General features: G+C 46.1%; 1 protein-coding gene across 2 annotated transcripts in view; it reads right to left on the bottom strand.

Annotated features, from left to right (window-relative positions):
• CABLES1 (Cdk5 and Abl enzyme substrate 1) overlaps window positions 1-17,130 on the bottom strand; it is a 111,150-nt gene that overhangs the window by 63,132 nt on the left and 30,888 nt on the right. The window lies entirely within an intron of this gene.

The raw sequence follows: 17,130 nt of genomic DNA on the forward strand, positions 1-17,130 counted from the left end.
AGATCTGAACCAGGTTGCTGATAAAATGAATACTAAATTTAAAAACCACATTGAATAAACCCCTCAAAATTGTTAGGATGCAGATTTAAAAAAAAAGTTAAGTGATATCCCCCGTGGTGTTGCTGAATGCCTTATTTTGGTGTCTGGGTGGCCATAATTTCAAAAGCAACTGGAGATAAATTATTTCTTTGGGAAAGTTTCTCAGTGACTAGTAAGAGTAAATATTGGGGCATGATTAGGCAAGACATTAACTATCTCACGCTGCTGAAGACTTGCAAACTATGTGCCAAAACCTACTCAGTCTAGTTTCTCTTGCTGTTAACCAAAATTAACTGGTTCAAGGAAGCAGGCTGTGTGTGTGTGTGTGTGTGTGTGTGTGTGTGTGTGTTAAGTAAAACCATTTGAAACAAAGACCATCATTTTACAGTAAATGAGGAGGGTGGAGAGAAAACGTGTGGTTCTTTACTTTGAAAAAAAATGAGACTAAATTATGAGGGTATGTCTCTTCTGCATTATATCTGACAAAATTTAGGTTAAGAATATGAAAATTATAACCATGTTCAAATTCTAAGAACAAAGAATAAAACCACTATTTTTTTGTTTTGTTTGGGGGCAATACTTTTTCTGACCAATTTATCCCGACACCTTTTGCTTCTTGTTTTACTTTTTAAAATGCAGTTTTACTGAGATATATTCACACACCATACAATCCATCTGAAGTATACAATCAATCTCTCACAGTATCATGGCTGTGCATTCATCACCATGGGCAAATCTGGAACATTTTCATTGCTCCAGAAAAAGAAATAATAATAAAAAAGAAAACCCAAAACATCCCATCACCCTTATCTCCCCTATTACTGATCTCTAGTATTGGTGTGGTACATTTGTTACTGTTGATGAAAGAATATTAAAATATTACTATTGACTATAGTCTATAGCTTGCAATAGGTACATTTTTTCCCCATAAACCCCTCATACATTTGTTCTCATTCATGAAATAACTTTTTTATATTTGTACAGTTAATCATAGTCATCATCCACCTCAAGATTAACTATGTTATACATTCTCATGTTTTAACCTCCAACTTTCCTTCTGGTGATATACGTGACTCTAAACTTCCCCTTTCCACCATATTCACCCACAATTCAGCACTGTTAATTATTCTCACAGTAGTGTACTACGGTCACCTATGTCCATTTCCAAACGTTTACGTTTGACCTATTTGTGTTTTACTTTTATAACACAGTCAGAAAGGTCGATTTTGCAAACTATTCAAGGGCTTCATCAATTTTCCAAGAGCCTTTCTTCATCTTTTGATACTCCAATCCTTTAAAATTACTCATCACACATCCTCCGTCTCTTTTTCCTCTTCTCCAACTGTAGACCAGCCTAATTAATTCTCCCAGATCCTTGTCTGTCAAGGTGTTCATCCCAAGCAGTTCTCTGATACCATCTGCAGTGTCTTCGTGACATACCCAAACGTCATGAACCTTTTGCAAGATTGGCAGTTTCACTCCGCAATTAATTTACTCTGAATTTCCATTTTAGTTATCTAGCCAAATTTCCCAGAACCCACCAGACTTGAGACAGTGGCTGTGGAACTAACTTCACAGGTGGCAATTCACCAGCCAGCGTGACTTCCCTGTGCAGCCCTAGAGCCCCAGGGACTTGGAGGACGTCCCCCCAGCCCACCGTGAGCCCTGTGACAGCATCCCACAGCTGTGGCTTGGAGGTACGAGTTCCAGCAGCTGAGGCATGGCCCTTAGGAATTCCTCATTTAATCCTGAGGAAAGCTGGTGGGGAGTGGCAGGTGGGCCCAGACCCCCTAGTTGCTAGTTTTAGTCCCTGGGCAGCCACCCAATTAGTCACTCCCAGGTGCAGGCACCCCCACAACCCCCATTTCGAAGGCAGTGTAACTCCACAAAGGCACATGGCTGCTAGTCTCAGGCAGACTTGGATTTAATCCTGGGGCCCGAAAGCCTTTGTGGCTGTAGAAAATTCCTCCACCCTTTAGCCTCAGTTTTCTTATCTATGAAATAGGGGTAACAAGAGCAACTGAGAAATGACTAGACGTGAAGTCCCTGGTATATACTATTAATGAAATAATGCTCTCGTTCCTTCCCCTGGGGCTGCGTCCTCACCTAAACAGGCTGACCATCCTAGATGTGGCCCCTTCTCCAACCCCAGCCAATCACAGGGTCATCCCAAACGCCTCGTGCCTGAGTTGGCACCTGGGATGTGTTCCCTCCACGCCTACACCCACTTCTAGACGCAACTAACCTGCGCTTGCATATGGTGGGGTAGCCAGAGACGCACCGGTCCTACGCGCTAAAGAACTGGCCACTGACCAAACCCCACAGGCCTCCCTGCACCACTCTCAACACCAGTGTCTCCCCCAACCTCTGGGAGGTAGGAAGTAAAATGCCATTTACACCGTTTATCTCTGGATAATGTTCTGAGTTTTTCAGTTGAAAGCAAAATATTAATTTGTGTGCACACCTAAACTGTTATTAGAGATAACTTATACCCACAGACAGAAATAAACATGTTAAGTTTCAGATCTCAGAAATCTCAACACATTCTGTCAAACTTGGAGCCTTCCCTTGCAAAAATGGCATTTTCAGATGACAAGTAAACAGACATTTAATGTTTTGCTCAGTCTACGCTCAGTCACGGAAGCCACTGTACAGACGTGGGACCCACCCTCCTTCCGCCATCCTAAAGGAGGTCCACTGGCAGGTCCCAGCTGGCTACCGGGCAGATTTATCCTCTCATGCACCCCATGCCCCCCTGCTCAACCAGCACTGACTGCCTGGCCTGGTGGATGTGTCAAACTGGGTCAGGCTTGAGACTGTCTTTATGGAGGCCCTACCCCAGTGGGGCTCTGGGGAACGAGAGCCGAGGGAGCCTTTGGAGCCTGGGTCGTGTGGGGCTGCCCTTCCATGGTGAGCACAGGAAGTCCCCAACTGCCTGCCCCAGAAAAGTAGGTCCATTGACCAAAGCAGAAAATTGGACAACTGCCTTATCAAAAACCTGCATTCAGGTATTCCCGTTCAGGAAAAAAGGAGTGTTTATTTGGAAAATAACCAAAATAGAATAAGTCTTTCTATATAGTTATAAGGATTTGTCTTTAAAAAGCCAGCACATTTCATATTCTCCACGTGAGTTGTACAGCCATAGATTTACACATATGCGCACACACGCACATACATACACGAGCACTGTTAAGGTCAGATTTACTTAAAGGAAAAAAAAAAAAGTCACCGATGTGCTTCACTTCTTCAGTGAATGGAACTGAGAACCGTAATCTTTAAGATGGAACTACAGAGGCTGGAAAGGATGACTGCCAGTCATTATCAAGACACCATCATATGGCACCACGAAAAGAGCGACACGGCACCTGCCCTTTCTACATAATATAAGGACTGTTTGCTGCAGTGGTAGCTCAGTGGTGCTCCCCTCTGCCTGCTGACACCTTGCTAGATCCTTCCCAAGGTATGAAATACCCTTGCATCCCCTGCTTTCCATCTTCAGAAAGCCTTCAATGGAAGACAAGGCAGAGGGCAGGCGGTCAGCCTTAACCAGCCACTTTTTGCCTCATGAATAAATCCATTACTATGCAAATTCCTTACCATCAGGCAAAATTAATAAGCAGAGGTTTTGCGTGTTTTAATAACTGACAAAGAATTCTTAGCCTAGATCAAAATAGCATGCCACCTTATTAACCACACAGACATTTGGTAAGACACTGGCAGAGCTCAAGGCTGAGGCATGACGTGCTGCCATCATCAAATGGAAGTGTCATGTCCAGTCCCCAGATTAAATGCACCCTCAGGGGTCCCCACCTTGCCTGATAATCACAACTTGGGCCCTTCCACATGGGCCATATACATTTTTGAGGCCAATGTGGTACATAGTAAATGCTCACCCTCGGAGCACTTGGGCTCATTTCAGGACAATATCCCTTGAAAGCTCAACTCTGCCCAGGCAAAGACATCATAATCCATGACAATGAGATTGCATGGCTGGATAAACCTTCTTGGAGCAAGTTAATCTGTTTATCTTTAAGGGCTAATGATTCATCTGCAGGTGTAAGTGCTATCCCCTGCTGGTACCCAGGCCTGATCACAGGGGTGTGGCTATAATAAATCCACTTAGCTGGAGAGCTTCAGGAAAGGTCACCGGGGGAAGAACAGAGGGAAAAAAAAAATCATACTGAATAAAAAGGTGACTGGGCGACAAGAAGCCTGGAAGAGCAGGGTTTCTAAAGCATCTTTCAGGCACAAAAGGCATCTACACTAACTGGCTGGGGCAAATGGGGACGGGCCTGATATCCTGAGACCCCCCTCGTTGAAGCTGTCAACTTTCCAGCCGGCAGCAGCACGAAGTCCAGAAGAGTGAAGGGTCCAGTGGGAGTTGTGGTAGAGCATCGTTGTCCAATATGGGAAGAGGGCCTGTTTCTTCTCAAGACTGGCCAACAGGGTGCTTGGCGAGAAAGGTGAGCTGGGCAGGAAGATGGGCGATGGCCCAGGAGGCACAGACTTGGGGTGGGGGGTGTGAGGCTCAACAAGATTAGACTCTGGGCCTGCTGCTGCCCCTGCTGAGCAGCGCAAAGCTGGACAGGGTCTTTCTGGGGTCTAGATGGGCAAGCTGCTCAAGGCCAGTGGCCTTAAGAGTGTCACTTGTGGCAGGGGCTCAGCCTGAAGGCCAGTGCGAGGCCGTGGGCATTGCAAGTGAGAGCTGGAGCCTGAGAGGAGGGCCTGGCTCGGTACTGAGTGGGCGATGTGGAAGGCGGCCCTCCTCAGTGCAAAATGCAGAAGCTGGGCTAGATCCGTGACCTCAACCTGGCTGAACGCTGGAATCCCCGGGGAGTGTTAAAAATTGCCGATGCATGGACCCACTTCCAGAGACCCTGACTTAACGTGGGGTGGTGGGCACAGGGATTTTTAAAAGTTCCCTGGAAATTCCAAGGAGCAGGAGGGGAGGACCACTGAGTCAGACCATCTCCAAGCTCCTATCTAGACCAACGTGGGGAAGACCTACTCCTAACATTCCAATTACTGTCCTGTATCAGCAAACCAGGTGTGGGAACAGGCCTCACCAAGTTCACATACTAAGTTGTCTCCTCATTCTTGAGTGGGGAACTTATACAGCTCAACAAGCCAAAGGAAAGGAGGACTATTGAGTTTAGGGGACAAAGTCTAGGGAGCAACCAATAAATTTTCAAGTATAAACAGGTAGACGATGCCTACGATCTAGATGACCTCGTTATTCACAGGTTCCACATTTGAGACTTTGCTTACTTGCTAAAATTTATTTGTTGATCCCCAAAACCAATACTTGCAGCGCTTACATGGTCATTTGCAGGCATTGCAGTGTGGCAGAAAATTTGAGTCATCCAACATGCATGTTCCCAGCTGAGGCTGAACAAGGTGATGCCAGGCCTTCTTGTTTCAGCTCTCACACTGTAAACAAGCGTCCTTTCCATAGTATATTTAGTTTTTTGCATTTTTGTGCTTTTGGTTGGTGATTTCGCTGTTTAAAATGGTCCTCAAGCCAAGGACTGAAGTGCTGCCTGGTGTATCTAAGTGCAGGAAGGCTGAGATGCGCCTTACAGAAAAAAATGTGTGGATTAGGTTAGCTTTGTTCAGGCATGAGTTATAGTGCTGTCAGCTGTGGCTTCAGTGTTAATGAATCAACAACATATATTAAATAAGGAGTCTTTAAACAGAGGCATACCCAAAACAAGGTTATGCATTGATCGGTTGACCCAGCGTTGTGAGCAAAGGCTCATGGGCTCATAAACCTGCCTTTTCCCTGGAGCAATGGCTCAGTATTTGCTACTCAGTGTTGGTATTGACTTCAGAGAACATAAGTACCGCGAATAATGGCAATTGACGGTCTCTCACGCAGATGCAGAGTCAGATGACTGAACAACTAGTTTTGTTTTCTCTGGGAGCAAAACATAAGCTTTGAGAGCAGGAAGGGGCCCAGATGGGCATCTCATCCAGCCACCTCTACGCTCACAGAAAGGCAGTGCAGTTTACAGCGTGGCTCTAGCTTTCTCCAGGTGAGATTCCCCTTCCTGGCTGCAAGACAGTTACCTTCCGATAGGCGGTGAATGAAGTAATGGCACTGTGGTCATCTCTGTGACCAAAGATATCACATTATCACACCCCTGCAATTACAGAGATGACAGGACAGCTGAGGTCACAGCTATTACAGAACCCTGCAGACAGCTGTTATGGAAAAGAAAAAAAAAAACACCATAATAATAATAACTTAATATAGTCACAAGACTCACAGACGCATAATTTGCTTGCTGTTACCTGTGTCTTTCTCCCACTGACCAACCTCCCTCACCCAAAACAATTCGCAATGGGGGGGGGGGGGGTGCTGGCTCAATCCAGCTGGGTGACTAAATCAGCAAACGCCCTCACCAGGGGGTGGCATTCCTGGACTTCTCCCCATGATCGATCATCCGACCTCCTGCCCAGGCTTTTCTACACACACTTATTAGTGGCGTTCTCTCTCGGTTTAATGTATGAGCTCCCAGTCTGGTCAAGAAGCCACCCTGCGGTCGCAGTTGATTCGTCGGGGGGGGGGGTGGCGGCCGGTTGCTAAATCCTAGGCTCTCAGGATTGCTTGGAGGGTACCGGCGGCGGGGGCTCTTTCCCGGAGGCGAGGGCGAGGCGGGGGACTTGGCCAGGTCCCCGGCGGGGTGGCGTGCAAAGTATGGAGGGCGGCGAGAAAGGAACAGGCGGGACACGTTTCTTTTTAGGGTGAAGAAACCAAGAGAGTTTATTAGGGGAGAGTACAAGCTTATATTGGGCGTTTAGAGGGCGGGGTAGCTGTAGAGGTTAAAGGCTTGGATTGGTTCTGAGAGGGCGCGGAGGTTGATTGAAAAGGGGCGAGAGTTGCTCCGGTAACGGTGTCTGGCAACAATGTATGCGCACTGGTGGTAATGGGAGTTGCACTGGCAACGGGGAGTGTCCGGGCAAGATAAGGGGGTGGGGAAAAGGCGGTTCCCTCCGGCAAGCCTCCCCTAACAGTGTTATTTTGGGTGAGGAAATGGGGCCTGCCTCCGGCCTCACTTTCCCAGGCCCGGGGGGCTGCGGAGGGCGCTGTCGCCCGTGCCCACCACCCTCCCCAGGGGCTGATCAGGTCCCCCAGCCCAGGCCCGCCAAGTTGAAGCACGTAATCAGTGTCCCGCACCACCCTGAGGAAGAATTAAGCTTCTCAGCCCCTCAGAGGGGAGGGCAGGAGAAGGGAACAGCCCCTCTCCAAGCACAGCTGGGCAGCTCATAGGTGTAAGGTTTAATCTACTTAAAATGGGCTGTTTCTGTTAAAACAGTCTGCTTCTGTTTGAGTTTAAACATTCATTTTTCCAAATGTAAGTTTTGTTGCTTTGGGAATGATAAAAGCCATATATCTCTATAAAAAATTACAAACCCTCTAAATCAAGTAGAAAGTGAGAAAAATGACCTGTACAGCCCAGCATGACTCTGGGGTGCATACTTTGACTTTTTCCTGCTTACGCACTAATACACATAAATATACATATCCCTCTGTGATTGAAAACGGTGAAAAGAAAAAGAAAGGATTGTGTGTCTTTAAAAACAAAGGCAACTGGGAAGACAATGGCCACAGGACAGAGCTGCAATCTGGGTCTATGGTGAGCAGCATCCAGGCAAGGCACAAGGGTGGGATCTCAGACAACGGGCCTCTTGCAGGTTGGGAAGCCGTCACGGGTTGGGCAACCTGTTCTCTCCACAAGGGCTGGTTACGGAGGCAGAATGAGACAGGGATGGGCCTCGAGGTAGCCTGCTTTGCTGCTTGCGTGGGAGGAGGGGATCGGGGACCATCAGTGGGATTCGAGGCGCTGGCCTCACCCCACAGAGCCTGATCCTGAGGCCTGAGGGACCAACAGCTTCCAATGAGCCAAGCTGGGGGTCTGCAAGAGCCCGAAACCCTTCTGAGGGGCTGGGGTTATCAGGGAGCAGCCGCCCTTGAGGGTCAGTTCAGAATGTGCACCTGCCAGCCCAGGTGAAGCTGGTGCTTCGGGGTTGGGGGAAGGAGGGGCTGGACACTGAGTGGCCTCACTTTAACCCCAGAGATTCAAGGAGCCTAGATCTCTTAGCTCCTTTTTGACTTAAAGGAACTGTGCCAGCTTCATATATTATGTCTCCTACAAAAAGCCATACTCTTTAATCCCATCTTGTGGGATATTGGGATTGGGTTGTGTGCCGGTTCGAGTGTATTGTGTCCCCCAAATGCCATTATCTTTGTGGTCCTGTGTGGGGCAGAGGTTTTGGCGCTGGTTAGATTTGCTTGGAGTGTGCCCCACCCAGCTGTGGGAGATAATTTTGATGGGATGTTCCCATGGAGGTGTGGCCCCGCCCATTCGGGGTGGGCCTTGATTGGTGGAGCTATATAAATGAGCTGACTCAAAGAGAGAAAAGAGAGTGCAGCTGGGAGTGATGTTTTGAAGAGAAGCAAGCTTGCTAGAAAGGAACGTCCTGGGAGAAAGCCATTTTGAGGCCGGAGCTTTGGAGCAGATGCCAGCTGCCTTCCTAGCTAGCAGAGGTTTTCCGGACTCCATTGGCCATCCTCCGGTGAAAGTACCCAATTGCTGAGGTGTTACCTTGGATGCTTTGTGGACTTAAGACTGTAACTGTGTAGTGAAATAAACCCCCATTTTATAAAAGCCTATCCATCTCTGGTGTTTTGCATTCTGCAGCATTAGCAAACTAGGACAGGTTGTTTCCATGGAAATATGCCCCACCCAACTGTGGGTGATAACTCTGGATAATTTCCATGGAGATGTGGCCCCACCCATTCAGCATGGGTCTTGATTAGTTTACCGGAGCACTATAAAAGCTGAGACAGAAGGATCTCAGTGCTGCTGCTGAGAGGGACATTTTGGAGATGGCTGTTGAAAGCAGACTTTGCTGACGCTTTGAAGTTACTAGCCCGGGGTTTGCCCTGAGAAGCTGACGCAGCGACATTTTGGAGAACGCCATTTTGAAATGCAATCTGAGAGCAAGCAGACACCAGCCACATGCCTTCGCAGCTAACAGAGGTTTTCCAGATGCAAATGGCCTTTCTCAGTGAAGGTATACTCATGTTTATGCCTTGGTTTGAACACTCTTATGGCTGTAAAACTGCAAATCTGTAACCAAATAAAGTCCCCTTTATAAAAGCCAATCCATTTCTGGTATTTTGCATAACAGCAGCATTAGCAAACCAGAACAGTCACTAAGCAGCACTGGTGCCAAGTCAGGACCCAGCACGGAAAGGCTCGAGGTCGCCAGCATGGAAAGCACAGCTGGGCTTTTTGGCAGCTAGAACATCCCTTGATAAAAATGTCCTAAGACAAAAAAGGAAAAATATTTTTTATTTTTTTATTTTATGAAATACCTAGAATAAACAAATTTGCAGAGACAGAAGCTTGATTACAGATTACCAGGGGTTGGGGTTGGGGCCTGGGAAATGGGAGTTGTTTATTGCCTAACAGGTGCAGCGTTTCCGTCCGGGGTTGTGAAAAAGCCTTGGTAATGGATGGTGGTGATGGTGCACAGCACTGTGAATGTGATTAATACTACTAAAGTGTACACAGGAAATTGGTTAGAAAAAGAACTATATGATACCACAAATTAATGCCATAAGATCTCATACTTTTGGGGCAGAAGACTTCATTCCCAGTTCTCACACCCCCACATCACACACACGTTATTTTGCTCTGGAAATAGCATTCAACTCATGCAGAAAAGGTGGTCTTAAAAAGGTGGGTATAAATCTATAATATGTAAGTGATGTACTAAAGCAGCCTATTAAAGGACCCTAAAGTGAAGAACCTATAAATAAATTTAAAATTATACCTCCATTTATAGATCTTGTGAAAACGTTGTTTTCCAATTACTAAACTATCTTAAAGCAGAATATCCTTCTGACATCCATGTGAAAGAAGGGAGCCGACTCCGTCTCTGTGTTCTTGCAATAAAGAAAAACCTTATTCTACTCATTCCTACAGGTTTTTATAGCATACAAGGTAGTCTCCTACGTGACTGTTTTCAGGTATTTCAGGGAGGGTGCAGTTTTTCTAAAGCCATAAGGTGTGACTGCATGTCTTTGATCTCAAGGGACAATCTCTTTGGGGTTAGATGGGAGACAGCAGGAGCAGGAGACAGGAGCACGGAAGGAGCCTGGCAACTTTACCCTTATCTAAATTGGTGCCTGCCTTCAGGCACGCAAAGTGTTGGCCTTCTCCCAGCCTGGTGCCCGCCTGCAGGCTCCCAATGCTTAGGAGGCGGTTCCCCTGTAAACCTATCAAGCTAGGGAACCTTCCGTGTCTCCACACATCCATCACTATTTCCTTCCTTTCTCTACAAGAACCTGAAGTTGCTGAGGATATGGCACCTTTAACTTGCTCCCCAAATTCAACAGATAAATTATGGTAATATTGGTCTTGACTTGGAAAAATTTGGAGCCAAAATCTCAGACACTGCTTTAGCAGAAGTCAAATCAGATTGTGCTCACTTAAGAAACTATTTTTGTACTGATACATATGTGTCACAGATGAAGACATAAAAGTCATCTGTCACCTCTTCATAAAAGCTACAGTACAGTCTTAAAGCAAACCTGGCTTTTCCCTTCAGCCTGAAGACACATTTGTTAGATCTACACCTAGCTTTGGTTTCCACTGATCTAAAGCTTTGCCTGGCAGCCAAGACACTGAGGAAATTAACTGGGGCCCCTGCCTGCTCACCTGGCAACAGCTGCTTGTAGACCGTGGAAGAAACACCAGAGGAGAGCAGAGAAGTCTGACGTTCTGGCCAGCAGGACCAAAAGGCCAGGGTAACCGCACAGCAGCCCGTCTGACCGCACAGCAGCCCGTCTGACCGCCCAGCCCAATCCCCACGATGCCACAGAGGGGAGGGTGAACAGCTGGCTTGCTTTGTGCAAGAAAAAATCTCCTCTCCCACCCACAGTTCACAAGGACTACAGCCAAACCCTTCCCCAGAACATACAGTCAAATAATTCAAAATACAAAGGGATCATGGGCATCTTCCTTATAAATCAAAGATAACAGAATCGTCTTTAAGAAAAAGTGGGATGCTTAGATCAAGCAGACAAAATGCTATGAACCTGATTTGGAATCTGACTACATTTTAAAGTCTCCAGCTATGGAATCAAGCAAAAAAATAAAATTAAAATCAATATGCCAAGAGTTATAAGTTAGTTTATTCAAATAAGAGCCATTTCTGTGTTTTTATACACAGGTCAAGCAAGCGACTTCTAAATGTTTATGGGGACTACAAAGACACTCAGCATGCCCAAGTGTCAACGGTTCTCATCCAACTTGCCAAATCCTGGAAAACCAAGATATGAGGTCATTTCAATGTCTAGGACTGTTTAGAGGAAACAGACTTGTTACCAGGGTTTAAAAACTGGCCAAGCACTCACCTCCTCGGAGTCTCCAATCTGTCCTGCTCACTGCTAATCTTACAAAAACACCCTTTTGGCATGCCAGGCCCCGACTTGAAAGTTCATAATGATTCCCTCTGGACACAAGTTCAAACTCCTTTCCTGACAAAGGGACTAGACTGGGAGGTCAGAAAGCAGCAGGAGACACAGCAGATCTAGACATCCAGAAGGCATCTGCCCAGTCTCCAGGACATCCTTGGTGTCACGGAAATAGAGACGGGGCCCCAGGGCCACTGGCTGGGTGTCAGTGCTGAGTGCCCCATCCAGCCTCACCCTGAGCAAAGGGCCCTGCTCTGCAGGTGGAGGAGGCATGCTGATGAAATGTGCAAAAGACCAGAACCAGAAGAAGCAAGCGTACTGGTTAAACAAACAAAAAAGTCAGGATCCAGAAAGTTTTTGTGAGGCTGATGGGATAAAGGGCATTGTTCAAAGGTGATGGGCCCAAGTGGGAGCCCAGCCAGGATAGGGTTAGAGTGGGAAGGGAGTACTACTGAAGGAAAGCCACTCAAAATAAAAGTGTTGGCTTCATCTGGGAGAGAAAAGCACCATGCTGATGTAATATAACAAGTCGTGGGAGTGTGCAGCCAACTCAGGTAAGTTCTGGGTGGGCATCAGAAGTCAAGGTATCAAATCCCTGTTCTCTACAGAAGAGGTTCCCTGAATCTGGTGGCTCTGAGTTATGTGTCACAGAAAAACATGTTCTTAATCTTAATCCATTCCTGTGGGTGTGAACCCATTGTAAGTAAGACCTTCTGATGAGTTACTCCAGATAAGGCATGGCCCATGCAATCAGGATGGGTCTGAATCCTATTGCTGGGGGCCTTATTGAGAAGACCACAGAGAGAAAGTCATGGAGACAAGTGAGAAGACCAAAGTCCATGAAACCCAGAAGAGAAAAGAGAAGGTGCTGCCATGTGTATTGCCATGTGACAGAAAAGCCAAGGATTGCTGGCAGCCAGCCCCAGAATGCCAGTCTTCAGAGACAAAGCATTGCCTTACTAGCACCTTGATTTTGGAATACTTCAAGCCTCAAAACCATGAGCTAGTAAATTCCTGTTGTTTAAGCCAACTCATTGTAAGCAGCCAGGAAACTAGAACACTGAGCTAGTAGGGGAGGGTGGCTGGAAATCCAGCTCCTGGGCCCAGCCTTAAAGGCCAGGACAAAACAGGCTGGGGTGTGTGGAGCCAGGGAAGGTGGACACATGTGAGCTGCACAGCTCAAAGGAGAGCCATGATGTTAACTGGGAGGAGATGAGAGTACAAGGAGCAACCGGACTGTTGCAGGAGGTTCAAGGGGGTACACCCCAGACAGGCTCCTTACAACATAGGTCTTAAGAAGCCGAATAGGATGGAGCACCAGGTTTGTGCAAGGTCTAAGAGGGAGTCCCTGAAGCAAAGTCCTGTCCAGAGAAGGGGCCCAGCAGGAGCCAGGAGACACTCAGACTCCCAGTCAGACGTCTAGGTTGGTTCCAGGAGGAAACTGACAGAGACACTGGGCTTGAGAGACCCCAAGGGCCAAGTGAGCGGACTGGCTCCACGCACAGATGGGGGCTGGCACCACAGTGAACTAACACGTGCACTGCATAACCACACGTGTGAGCGCACGCCTACGTGCACGCGGCGTCTCGGTGCAACGGGAGGGCAGAGGACACACAGAAGCGCCAGGAACACCGCAGGGCTTACATGGGAGCAGCAGGCCCTCCTGGACTGAGGCTGAGTGCGACTCATTCCCGAGCTTTTGGACGGCCCGGAGCGGCAGTCCCGCAAGTACCGAGTCCAATGTCTGGCGGACCCCCAGCCTCCACTCATCCTGGTCTCTTCAAGGAACATTTTTATCCTGGAGCCTCCTCTCACCTGGGATGGGACCTTCTCCTAAACACTCCAACCCTGACTCTCTGGACGAAAGACTTCTACATGCCGAAGATCTTCTAAGCCAGAAGCAGTTTAAATAAATAAATAAAAAAAAAAATTAGAAAGCAAATTGGAGACTCCTCTGTGCCCAGCCCAGCTCTGTGGGGTTTGCAGTAGAAAGACTGGAGATGGATGGAAGAAGGCCAAATCCTGCTAGGGGTGAGCTACTCTTCCTGAGGCCACAGGCCCGAAAAACCTCAGATGCCAATGGGCGCTCATTTAATTAAAGCCAGTGGGGAGCCGGGCGAAGTTAGTTAACTTCCAAGTCGGTCCTTAACAGCACCTTAGGAGGCTGCTTTCCCCAGTTAATGATGCCGGCGTAAAGGCTCCCCTGGGGTTCTCCCCTGGGATCCAGCCTGACCTTTCGGTCTTGAAGTGCCTTCGTCAGGAATAGGTTTTGACAGCTTGGAAACTGCATGCAGTTATTTATAGCAAATTTGGGATCAGTGGGGTTTCATAAATCTTTATTTTCTAGGAGCCTTTCAGATTAACAGGGGCCCACACTCTCTCGTGGCTCATGGAAATAAAGATTGATGCCTTCCTTGTCTGGCTAGTATGGAGCAACAGCATTCCTGTTTCCTACCCAGGGTCTCAAATTCTCTCATATTCCTTCTTAGAAGCCTTTAAGAAATACCTCGTTTTCCCTTGGCCATCCATGTGTTCCCTTTACTGAAAGCTGAATGGGGACTGGTCAAAGCTGAATTACTACGTGATAAAGAGTTTATGTCCCAAGAGTGACCAAATCTTGAGTTCAAAAGAAAACTTCAGGATCTGCGTCACCCTCTCCTCGCTCACCCAAATCGTAGCTACCTCTCTCCTAAGCTGCAGTAAGGTCCCACCTCGTCTGCGAAGCCGTCCCTGGCATCTCCTGAATTCCTATGGCATTTGGTGTTTTTATCACCCCATTTGGAAATATTTATATCTAAATACCTTTAGACTAGTTGATTTTATTATTATTATTATACACCCTGTATCTCAAACCTGACAGCAAGTACCCTGACGACAGAGCACGATGCCTTCTCTTCTCTGAAACTCCTTTAATGACAAGCACATTACCTCATACATAGTAGGTGCTCAATTAATACTTAAGAATGACATGAACAAATGTCTGCAGTTACAGATGGCCCAGGAAGGGCGAGGACAAATCTTAGCAGCTCTAGCGAGGCAGATTAACATTTCTCTCTAGGGCTCTTCAAAGATCCTCGGCAAACCAGTGGAAACTCAAGCCCAATCAGAACAAGGTCGGAAACCAAGGCAGGGACCTTCAGTCACCTGGATCACTGATGCTCAATTTTCTTTTGAGTAGCAGAATGATTTTTCTAAATGAAGTCTTACACCAAGTCCCCAAATACACAGATTAGAACAGTTACAAGTTTTTTATGTTTAAATGTATTTTATGTTAAAATGTATATCTCACTCCCTATGAGAGCACCGAAGCTTTGACATGCAAACAAATCTGGAACCAGGAGTTATGGATGACAATTCTTGTCTAAAGTTGGTCTCAGCATCCAATTTGTTTCCTTTGGTCTTGGTTATGCAGATACATATAATCCCAACTGACAAAGACAAGTAGGGGCCAATGGTAACCATTTTTAAACATCTTGTCTTGCAAGTGAAGATATGGCAGGTAAAGTTCCATGGTCTGTCCCAAATCAGCTCACTATGGCAGCATGGGCTGATTAGTGCCTAGTTAATGTATAGATGGTCACCAGTGTGTTAGGATTTGCTTTGGATCACTCTTGAGTTTGCACTGTTAAGGCAATTTTCAAAATATGTTAGGAATCTGTTCCGGTTTGCTAATGCTGCCATTTTGCAAAACACCAGAAATGGATTGGCTTTTATAAAGGGGGTTTATTTGTTACACAGTTTACGGTCTTCAGGCCATAAAGTGTCTGAGATAAGACATCAACAATTGGGTCCCTTCACTGGAGAAAGGCTATTGGCACCCGGAAAACCTCTGTTAGCTCGGAACGCACGTGGCTGGCGTCTACTTACTTCCAGGTTGCATTTCAAAATGGCGTTCTCCAAAATATCAGTTTTCAAGAGCCGTCTTCAAAATGTGTCTCTCAGCTGCAGCTAGCAGTGAGCTCCGTCTGTCTGAGCTTTTATAGGGTTCCAGTGAACTAATCAAGGCCCAGGCTGAAGGGACGGGGCCACACCTCCATGGAAATTATCTAATCAAGAGTTATCACTCACAGTTGGGTGGGTCACATTTCCATGGAACAACCTAATCCAAAGGTTCCAACTTAATCAACACTAATATGTCTGTCCCTACAAGATTAATGCATTAAAGAATAAGGCTTTTTCTGGGGGACATAATATATACAAACCAGCACAGTATCTGTCTATCTATCTACTTAAAATTATGTTTAACATCTTGAGGCATAGAGTTACCAAATGACCAGCAATTCTGCTCCCAGGAATATAATCCAAAAACTTGTCCATGAAAAACTTCAACACAAATGTTCATAGCAGCATGGTTGACAAGTCAAAAAGTGGAAACAACCCAAATATCCATCAACTGAGAAACAGATGAATAAAATGCGATATATCCATACAAAGGAATATTATTCAGCCATAAAAAGGAATGAAGTACTGATATATGCTACAAGACAAACCTTGAAAACATAGTGCTCGGTGAAAGAAGCCAGTCATGAAAGACCACATCTTGACCGATTCCACTTACACACAGAGTCCAGAATAGGCTAATCCATAGAGACAGAAAGTAGACAAGTGGCTGCCTGGGGCTAGAGGTGAGGGGGGGAGGAAAGGGGAGTGACTCCTAATGCCATGGGGTTCCTTTCTGGGGTGACAAAAGTGTTCTAAAATTAGAGTGTGGTGATGGCTGCACAACTTCGTGAATATGCTAAAAACCACTGAGTTGTAGAACGGTACCGAAACAGATGGAAAAATATTCCGTGTTCATGGATAGGAAGGCAAAATGTCAATAAGATGCCAATTCTACCCAAACTCATCTACAGATGATGCAATTCCAATCAAAATTCCAACAACCTAGTTTGCAGACTTGGAAAAGCTAGTTATCAAATTTATTTGGAAGGGAAAGATGCCTCGAATTGCTAACAATGTTCTATAAAACAAAAATGAAGCGGGAGGACTTAAACTTCCTGACTTTGAAGCTTACTATAAAGCCACAGTAGTCAAAACAGCATGGTACCAGCACAAAGATAGACATATTGATCAATAGAATCGAATTGAGGATTCGGAGATAGACCCCTAGATCTACGGTCGACTGATTTTTGATAAGGCCCCCAAACCCACTGAACTGGGACATAACAGTCTTTTCAACAACAGGGCTGGGAGAACTGGATATCCATATCCAAAGGAATGAAAGAGGACCCTTACCTCACAATCTACACAAAAAATTAACTCAAATTGGATCAAAGACCTCATTATAAGAGAGAGTATGATAAAACACCTAGAAGATAATGCAGGGAAACATCTTCAAGACCTTGTATTAGGAGGTCGCGTCTTAGACCTTACAGGCAAAGCACAAGCAAGGAAAGAAAAAAAATAAGATAAATGGGAACTCCTCAAAATTAAAAGCTTCTGGGGTGTTCTTTTTTACTTTTATTTTTTATTCTTATTCTTTCTGGTGTAAGGAAAATGTTCAAAAATAGATTGGGGTGATGAATGCACAACTATATGACGGTACTGTGAACAGCTGATTGTACACCATGGATAATTGTATGGTATGTGAATATATCTCA

Source organism: Choloepus didactylus, chromosome 16 (assembly GCF_015220235.1).
Source record: "Choloepus didactylus isolate mChoDid1 chromosome 16, mChoDid1.pri, whole genome shotgun sequence".
In the NCBI taxonomy this organism is placed as follows: Eukaryota; Metazoa; Chordata; class Mammalia; order Pilosa; family Megalonychidae; genus Choloepus; species Choloepus didactylus.